Genomic DNA, 7,081 nt, shown 5'->3' with positions numbered 1-7,081 from the left:
CATCAGTCAGTCAGTCAGTCAGTCAGTCAGACAGTCAGTCAGTCATCAGTCAGACAGACAGTCAGTCAGTCAGTCAGTCAGACAGTCAGTCAGTCAGTCAGACAGTCATCAGTCAGACAGTCATCAGTCAGTCAGTCAGTCAGACAGTCAGTCAGTCTATCAATCAGTCAGTCATCAGTCAGACAGTCAGTCAGTCAGTCAGTCAGACAGATAGTCAGTCAGACAGTCAGTCATCAGTCAGACAGACAGTCAGTCAGACGGTCAGACAGTCAGACAATCAGTCAGTCAGTCAGTCAGACAGTCAGTCATCAGTCAGACGGACAGTCAGTCAGTCAGACAGACAGTCAGTCAGACAGACAGTCAGTCAGTCAGTCAGTCAGTCAGACAGACAGTCAGTCAGTCAGACAGTCATCAGTCAGACAGACAGTCAGTCAGTCAGACAGACAGTCAGTCAGTCAGTCAGTCAGTCAGTCAGTCAGTCATCAGTCAGACAGACAGTCAGTCAGACAATCAGTCAGTCAGTCATCAGTCAGACAGACAGACAGTCAGTCAGTCAGTCAGACAGACAGTCAGTCAGACAGTCAGTCAGTCAGTCATTAGTCAGACAGACAGTCAGTCAGTCAGTCAGACAGTCAGTCAGTCAGACAGTCAGTCAGTCAGTCAGTCATCAGTCAGACAGTCAGTCAGTCAGTCAGTCAGTCATCAGTCAGACAGTCAGTCAGTCAGTCAGACAGTCAGTCAGTCAGACAGTCATCAGTCAGACAGTCAGTCAGACAGACAGATAGTCAGTCAGTCAGTCAGTCAGACAGTCATCAGTCAGACAGTCATCAGTCAGACAGACAGTCAGTCAGTCAGACAGACAGTCAGTCAGTCAGTCAGTCAGACAGACAGACAGTCAGTCAGTCAGTCAGTCAGACAGTCATCAGTCAGACAGTCAGTCAGTCAGTCAGTCAGACAGTCAGTCAGACAGTCATCAGTCAGTCAGTCAGTCAGTCAGTCAGACAGACAGTCAGTCAGTCAGACAGTCATCAGTCAGACAGTCATCAGTCAGTCAGTCAGACAGACAGTCAGTCAGTCAGACAGTCATCAGTCAGACAGTCATCAGTCAGACAGTCAGTCAGTCAGACAGACAGTCATCAGTCAGACAGTCATCAGTCAGACAGACAGTCAGTCAGTCAGTCAGTCAGTCATCAGTCAGTCAGTCAGTCAGTCAGTCAGTCAGACAGTCATCAGTCAGACAGTCAGTCAGTCAGTCAGACAGATAGTCAGTCAGTCAGTCAGTCAGACAGTCATCAGTCAGACAGACAGTCAGTCAGTCAGTCAGTCAGTCAGTCAGTCATCAGTCAGACAGTCATCAGTCAGACAGATAGTCAGTCAGTCAGTCAGTCAGACAGTCATCAGTCAGACAGACAGTCAGTCAGTCAGTCATCAGTCAGACAGTCATCAGTCAGACAGATAGTCAGTCAGTCAGTCAGTCAGTCAGTCATCAGTCAGTCAGTCAGTCAGTCAGTCAGTCAGTCAGTCATCAGTCAGTCAGTCAGTCAGTCATCAGTCAGTCAGTCAGTCAGTCAGTCAGACAGTCAGTCAGTCAGTCCACTGGTGTCTTTATTGTCAGATATTGATGAATGACAGTAATATCATGACCTCTGTGCCCCCCCCCCCCCTCCTGCTCCTCCTTCACCTGAAGCCAAACACACCTCCCTGCTGCGGGGGGGGGGCAGGGCGGAGGGGAGGAGGGGGGCAGCAGGTAGAGATGGAGGGTGGAGGGAGTTGACGCATGCGCACTGGCTCTCCATCCCCTCCGCATCGCCCCCCCTCTCCTCCCTCCCTCCTCTCTTTTTCTGCAGCATCAGTACCACACTCCCCCCCTCCCCCTCCCTCCCTCCCCTCCTCCTCCTCCCCCCCTCTCTCTCTCTCTCCGCTCTCCCTGCCGGGCTGCTGCTGCTTTGCGCGCTGCGGGGCCACACTGCGACCGCACCGAGGAGGAAGAGGAGGAAGCCGCGGAGCGAAAGGGGGGCCAGCCTGAGCCAGAGCGGCGGAGAGGCACGATTTAGAAAAAGAAGAAGAAGCAGAGGAGGAGGGTTTGAAGGCGCCGTCACCGCGCGGATAAAAAATCCCCCCGAAGAAGAAGCAGCAGCAGCTGAAGGCGGAGACGCGTCACACCGCGCTCTTCCTCCCTCCATCTCCCACTCCGCTCATCACGGGAAGTGAAGAGGAGCTCCCACACCGAGAGGAGGACGCACTGAGAATCACTCAAATCTAGCTGGGGGATCTCGGAGCGCAAAACGAAGAACGACGCGGTGTTGGAACGCTCCCCCCTCCCCTCCCGGACCAGGACCAGGACCAGGACCAGGACCAGGACCAGGACCAGGGCCGATTCTCCGCTCTCTAGCAGCCAGCTCGGCGCGGCGACATCATGAAGGACCGTACGGCGGAACTGCGAAGTGTAAGCGCTCATTTTCCTCTTTTTTTCCATCCATGTCGGCCTCCATGCCCCCCTCCCCCTGCCTCCCCCTGCCTCCCCCCACTCCTCCTCCTGCTGCGGCTCCTCGGCCTCGCCGCCTCTCCTCCGCCGCGTCCGGATGCGAGCGGAGCGGCGCGGGGAGGAAAAAGCTGCTAAAGCCACATTTTGGTGCTGATTTGGTGTCTCTGCGGAGGAGGAAGCCTGGGGAAGGAGGAGGCCTGGGGGAGGAGGAGGCCTGGGGGAGGAGGAGGCCTGGAGGAGGAGGTGCTGCGGCTCCTCGCGCTGTGAATACAGAGTGATGTGAGAGTGGCCGCAGAGTGGAGGGCTGGAGCCTGAAATGGAGGCTTTTCTCAGACCCCCCCCCTCCCTCTGGTTTCCCCTTCGCTGTGGGGGGGTGTTTGGTTTGCTGCGGGGCGCGCACCGGCTGGAGGTCACCGCCGCAGCTCGGGCTCCGGTATTTTCTCCGTTTTCCGCCTGTGAGCTGCCGCCTGCGCCGCGTGTCGGCGGCGGCAGACGCAGAGGCCGCTCAGGCTTCCTCCTCCTGATGCGGCGCTGCGTGCGTGATGGGAAACGGGCTCGGAGCGTTAAAACGCTCCCATCCGTGCTAATCCAGCCGTGCTAGTGCATGCATGCGTGCTGGATGACCTGATGGAGGGGGGGGGGCGGTGTTGGGGGGGGCGCGGACCAAAATGCAGTGATTTTTTTTTTTTTTTTTTTTTTTTCCGAGGCCGCATCCTGCAGCCAGCGCGCGCCTCCTCCCTGATGGAGAGCCGCGTGAATGTGGGGGCATCAGTCCCGATGGAGGGGGGGGGGGGGGGGGGGGGGGGGGGGATCGATCCGCGGCAGGATGGATGAATCAGAGTCAGGGTGCAGGTGGAGCGGAGGACGCTGCTTCACCCGCTGCCTTTTCCGCGTGTAGCCTGCCGCCCCCCCCCCCCTTCGCTCCCGCTCCTGTACGGACGGTAGTGACGGGAGGGGGGAGGGTGTGTGTGTGTGTGTGTGTGGTGGGGGGGTCCTTTTATTGTACCAAAGCCTCACCCATTTTATGGCTATGTGGCTCCGCATCGGTCACACCGGAGCTTTAACGCGTGCGGTAAATATGCGGAGCGGTGCGGTGCGGCGGGTTTTCTGCGAACAGCTGATGCTGGAGGTTTGGGCGGAGCGGGGGGGGGGGATTTTAGGGGTGGGGGGTTGGAGAGCCGGCGGGGGGGGGGGGGGGGGGGGGGTGCACATCAGCTGCTGAAACTCTGCAGCAGCTCCACGCGCCTCCCGCCACCACCGGCCGGGTTCAGCCGGGTTCGCGTCAGACAGAGACAAAGTGAGCGACCACACATCAATCAATCAATCAATCAGTTAACCATCATCCATACCTCTATGATGTTTTTATGATTTCAGCTCCTCCAGATTCTCTCTGTTATATATCTATTGGGGGGGGGGCACCTGTTCAATAGTATCTGATCAATACATCAAATAAATGTGTGTGTGTGTGTGTGTGTGTGTGTGTGTGGAGGTAATTTGCATTAAATAAGTGACACCACCTGGAGTTTACCGCACTGCTGCCCATCCTCCATCCCTCCATCTCCATCCCTCCATCCTTCATCCCTCCCTCCATCCCTCCATCTCCATCCCTCCATCCTTCATCCCTCCCTCCATCCCTCCATCCTTCATCCCTCCATCTTCATCCCTCCATCCTTCATCCCTCCATCCTTCATCCCTCCATCTCCATCCCTCCATCCTTCATCCCTCCATCCTTCATCCCTCCATCTTCATCCCTCCATCCTTCATCCCTCCATCCTTCATCCCTCCATCTTCATCCCTCCATCCTTCATCCCTCCATCCTTCATCCCTCCATCCCTCCATCCTTCATCCCTCCATCCTTCATCCCTTCATCCCTCCATCCTTCATCCCTCCATCTTCATCCCTCCATCCTTCATCCCTCCACACTTCTCTCCGTCTTCTCTCTTTCTCTCTTTTTTCCATCCCTTCATTCACCCACTCCTCTTTCCTTCATCCTGCCATCCCTCCTCCATCCCTTCCTGCCCCACATCCACCCTGCCTTCTTCCATCCCTCTACCATCCTTTCCATCTTCTCTCCTCCATCTTTTATTTCACCTCTCATCCATCCATGCTTTCATCACTTCTTTTTTCCATCTTCTATCCTCCATCCCTCCATCTTTTTTCTCCTTTTTTCATCCATCCTTCACTCTTCTTCCCATCCTCCCATCATGTATTTCCATCTTTTTATCCTCTCATCCTCATCCTCCCTTTCTTTTTCTCTCCTATTTCCTCTCCTTATCTCACCCATCCCTCCATCCTCACCTCCTCCCACCTTTTGATTTCACCATCCCTCCGTCCGTGGACTGATGAGGAGGCTGAGATCTTCCTCACCAACATCACACAGGAAGTTCTGGTGTCAGAGGTCACGTCACCATGACGGCAGGAACATCAGAGAGACTCATGGGAAGTGTAGGACCGCAGTGCCTGATGGGAAACGTATTTACTTTAATGTTAATGATGTCAGCTCGTCGTCTTCTTCTGTGGTGGTTTAATCCATCATCCATCCATCTATCTATCTTTCCTTTCTCCATCTATCCATCATCTCTTTCCACTGTTTCCTCTCTTTCTTCACCATCCTTTCTTCATCCACTCCTCCACCTTCACTGCTTCTTTCTTTGTTTCTCTTCTACCTCTTCATCACTCCATCCCCTCTCATACATCCATCCCTCTACCATCCTTGTTCCCTATTTCTCTCCTCCATTCCTTCATCCATCTCTAAACTTCCTGTTTTCATCCTCCCACCTATCACTCCTCCTTTTCATCTTCTATTCTTCCCTCCCTCCCTCCCTCTCTCTGAGCTGCAGACATCTCCTCCCTCCTCCGGTCAGGGTTTCTTTTCTTTTTTTATTCCTCCTCTCATTAATGACTCCGTCCTCCTGTCGGCGGCCATGTTGGATGATCAGTGGACTGAAATCCGGCTCACGTAACCCTGCCGGTAACAGATGCTGCTGTATCATGCAGCCGCCGCAGCTCCGCCTGATAATTACTCTTTATGTAACCGTCCACATCACAGTGACGCTGCCCGCTCTCCTGCTGCTGCTCCTGCTCCTCTTCCTGCTGCTCCTCCTCTATATCCTCCTCCTCCTGCTGCTCCTCCTTCTCTTCCTCCTCTATATCCTCCTCCTCCTCCTCCTCCTCCTCCCCCGAGCCACTGAAAAACCTCCAGGTCCAAAGTAACGTCCTCAGAACAGACCAGTTTAAACCAGAACAGACCAGTTTAAACTAAAAACAGACCAGTTTAAACTAAAAACAGACCAGTTTAAACCGGAACAGACCAGATTAAACTAAAAACAGACCAGTGTAAACCGGAACAGACCAGTTTAAACTAGAATAGAACAGTTTAAACCAGAACAGACCAGTTTAAACTGGAACAGACCAGTTTAAACTAAAAACAGACCAGTTTAAACTAGAACAGACCAGTTTAAACCAGAACAGACCAGTTTAAACTAGAACAGACTGATGTTAGCAGCACATGCAGGACAGGACAGCAGCAGTTAGCCTGTTAGCGCTCATCCTCTGTAGCTATTAACTTGTATAACTGTTCATATCCTGATGGAGAACAGGTTCTAGTGGCTCTGGGTTCTCTATTGGCTGCTAACACTTCCTGGTTGGAGCTCGGGCTGCACTGACCGGGCTAACGTAAGCTAACTTATAGGCTATACGCTAACGTTAGCTAGGTGAGCTGTCAGAGCTCAGTGCTAATGCTAGCTAGCATAGTGTTGAAGGACTGACGGTGGATCACATTGATCTCTGTGGCTCAGAGTGGACGGAGATCAGCCCGACACAGTCTGCAGAACATCTACTGACTCCCTGACGTCAGGAGCTGTTCTGCTGCTTGGACTGTTTGATGTGACGGTGTGATACATGTTCTACAAACAGACGGCAAACCGTGGGTGTGGTGGCTGGATGGTTATGTTAGAGAACAACTGTAAAATCCCACATGATGATAAAATACTGTAAATAATTAATTAGTTCACTGGTATTTCAGTTTTCTGTTGTTTTGATCAGGTTGGTTGGGTTTAGGAACAGACGATGTTTGGGTTCTAAATATAAAAGGCAGGAACATTAACTCTAAATATCGCTCTGCCTTCTTTTTGGGTCAGACTCAAACATGTAGAAACGTTCTGTGTTCTGTTTCGGGACATAAAGCTGGTTCTGCCTCCGCGTCCTTGTTGTACTTGTTGTGCTCGGTCATGTCAGCAGGAGGCTGTGGAGTCAGATTCAGACTGGACAACTGGAGAACCTGTGTGGACAGAACTGTTCCACGTCCAGACGTAACCAGAGCGATCTAAACCTAAACCAGAACCACCAGTTCACCGAAATACTCAGAACAACTGGACTTTAGCAGAGACCAACTGAATCTGTGATGTTTTAGAACAGAGGAGAACATTAGAACGAACCAGTAGAGCATTAGACCGTAAGAAAAGAGAACACTAGAGCAGGTCACATTAGAGAACATTAGAATGGAAAACATTAGAACAACATTAAAAGATTAAAAGAGAACTTTTGAGCCTTAGAACAACAGAACATTAGGACAACATTAGAACAACAGAACATTAG

This window comes from Pempheris klunzingeri, chromosome 17, assembly GCF_042242105.1.
Source record: "Pempheris klunzingeri isolate RE-2024b chromosome 17, fPemKlu1.hap1, whole genome shotgun sequence".
Classification (NCBI taxonomy): domain Eukaryota; kingdom Metazoa; phylum Chordata; class Actinopteri; order Acropomatiformes; family Pempheridae; genus Pempheris; species Pempheris klunzingeri.
The sequence above is the reverse complement of the archived record's forward strand: the minus strand, read 5'-3'. Positions refer to the sequence as shown.